Raw genomic sequence first — 2,593 nt, 5'->3', positions numbered from 1 at the left:
CGGTTGCTGGAATTGGGTATGTCTAGTTTAATGAAGAGAAGGACCAGGGGGGACATGATAGCAGTCTTCCAGTATCTCAGGGGCTGCCCCAAAGAAGAGGGAGTCAAGCTATTTTCCAAGGCGCCTGAAGGCAGGACAAGAAGCAACGGATGGAAACTCATCAAGGAGAGAAGCAACCTAGAACTAAGGAGAAACTTCCTGACAGTGAGAACAATTAACCAGTGGAACAACCTGCCTCCAGAAGCGGTGAATGCGCCAACACTGGAAGCTTTTAAGAAGAGACTGGACAGCCATTTGTCTGAAATGGTGTAGGGTTTCCTGCCTGAGCAGGGGGTTGGACTAGATGACCTTCAAGGTTCCTTCCAACTTTATTATTATTATTATTATTATTATTATTATTATTATTATTATTATTATTATTATTATTATTATTATTATCATCATCATTCATGTGATCATCATCATCATCATCATTATTCATATTAAAAGAATCCTCTATATTATTTCAATTTCTTTTTTAAACCCTAAAAGGAGAAAACACTTTTTTTGTAGTTTGAATATTTTACTAACTTTAAACAATACTCAAGTATTGTATATTAAAGGGTGGGGGGGAAGAACCTGTTCATTTTAAACCCAGGACCCCCAACACAAAAACCACATTAGAGCTTTCATTCAATTATGTATCTCGCACCAACAGAAGCCTCCAATTAGCTCACGAATTCAAACGGAACAGAATAATCACTTTATCGTCCCTTTAAACGTGCATACGTGAAAAAGGAGATTTTTCTCTCCCTCAAGCTGATCCTCGCGAAGTATCAATCTTTTTTCCTTCTCTTATTTTCAAATTGAATCCACGGTACTTTACAAACTTGGGCAGTTATTCCGGCGGAATAATTTCCCAAACGGGCGTTCGTTTGTTTTTTTTGCGGCAAACTTATCAAAAATTCTGATCGTGACATGATCGATAGTTGTGACCGATTGTCAATGTCTCCAAACTGCATCCCTGTTACATGGCTTTTTCCCCCCAGAATTTGAACAGTCGCTAAAGAAGCGGTCATAAAAATTGAGAACACGGTAAAAGCTGCATATAAAGGGATAGAAGCATAAAGGAATAGAAGGGGAACTCGTCAAATTTGCAGATGACACTAAGGTGTCAGGAGTAGCCAACATCCCGGAAGTCGACCTCAGGATCCAAAAAGATCTTGGCAAACTTGAACAATGGTCCCTCTCCAACAAAATGAAATATAAGGTGGAGAAAAGCAAAGTTTTACACCTAGGCAGGTGTAAACCAGGCGAAACCTGGTAATAATAATAAATAATAATAATAATAATAATAATAATAATAATAATAATAATAATAATAATAATAATAATAATAATAATAATAATAATAATAATAAAGTTGGAAGGGACCTTGGAGGTCATCTAGTCCAACCCCCTGCTCAGGCAGGAAACCCTATACCATTTCGGACAAATGGCTGTCCAGTCTCTTCTTCAAAACTTCCAGTGTTGGAGCATTCACCGCTTCTGGAGGCAGGTTGTTCCACTGGTTAATTGTTCTCACTGTCAGGAAGTTTCTCCTTAGTTCTAAGTTGCTTCTCTCCTTGATTAGTTTCCAACTGTTGCTTCTTGTCCTGCCTTCAGGTGCTTTGGAGAATAGCTTGACTCCCTCTTCTTTGGGGCAGCCCCTGAGATATTGGAACGCTGCTATCCTGTCCCCCCTCGTCCTTCTCTTGGTTAAACTAGACATACCCAATTCCAGCAACCGTTCCTTGTATGTTTTAGCTCCAGTCCCCTGATCGTCTTTGTTGCTCTTCTCTGTACTCTTTCTAGAGTCTTAATCTCTTTTTTTACATCATGGTGACCAAAACTGGATGCCGTATTCCAAGTGTGGCCTTACCAAGGCATTGTAAAGTGGTATTAACACTTTACGTGATCTTGATTCTATCCCTCTGTTAATGCAGCCTAGCACTGTGTTGGCCTTTTTGGCAGCTGCAGCACACGGCTGGCTCCTATTTAGGTGATTGTCCACTAGGACTCCGAGGTCCCTCTCACAGTTGGTACTATTGAGCAAGGTAACCCCTATACTATACCTGTACATTTGGTTTTTCTTGCCTAAATGTAGAACCTTGCTTTTTTTCACCCTTGAATTTCATTTTGTTAGACAGCGCCCAGTGTTCGAGTCTGTCCAGATCCTCCTGTATCCTAAGCCTGTCTTCTGGAGGGTTGGCTATTCCTGCCAGCTTGGTGTCGTCCGCACATTTGATGAGTTCCCCATCTATCCCCTCGTCCAAATCGTTGATGAAGATGTTGAAGAGCACTGGGGCCAGAACAGAGCCCTGGGGCACCCCACGACACACTTCCCTCCATGAAGATGCGGTTCCATTGAGGTTGAAAAACAGTAACTTGGCATCCGAAGGGACGATCCCTTAAACAGGAGCCAGCCGTGTGCTAACACAAGCTAATACAATCCTCAGTTGTGTAAACAGAGGCCAACAATCAAAACTAGGCAAAGTCTTCATCCTGCTTTGTAAAGCCTTAGTAAGGCCACCCCTGGCATCCTGCCTCCAGTTTTGGTCACCTCGTCCCAAAA

General features: G+C 41.7%; 1 protein-coding gene across 1 annotated transcript in view; it reads right to left on the bottom strand.

Annotated features, from left to right (window-relative positions):
• Nucleotides 1-2,593, bottom strand: part of LOC107299916 (zinc finger protein 282-like) — a 15,978-nt gene that overhangs the window by 1,439 nt on the left and 11,946 nt on the right. The window lies entirely within an intron of this gene.

This window comes from Protobothrops mucrosquamatus, unplaced genomic scaffold (assembly GCF_001527695.2).
Source record: "Protobothrops mucrosquamatus isolate PMUCROS unplaced genomic scaffold, P.Mucros_1.0 scaffold5711, whole genome shotgun sequence".
Taxonomy (NCBI): Eukaryota; Metazoa; Chordata; class Lepidosauria; order Squamata; family Viperidae; genus Protobothrops; species Protobothrops mucrosquamatus.
Note: the sequence above shows the minus strand (reverse complement) of the source record. Positions and strands in the feature narration are given on the sequence as shown.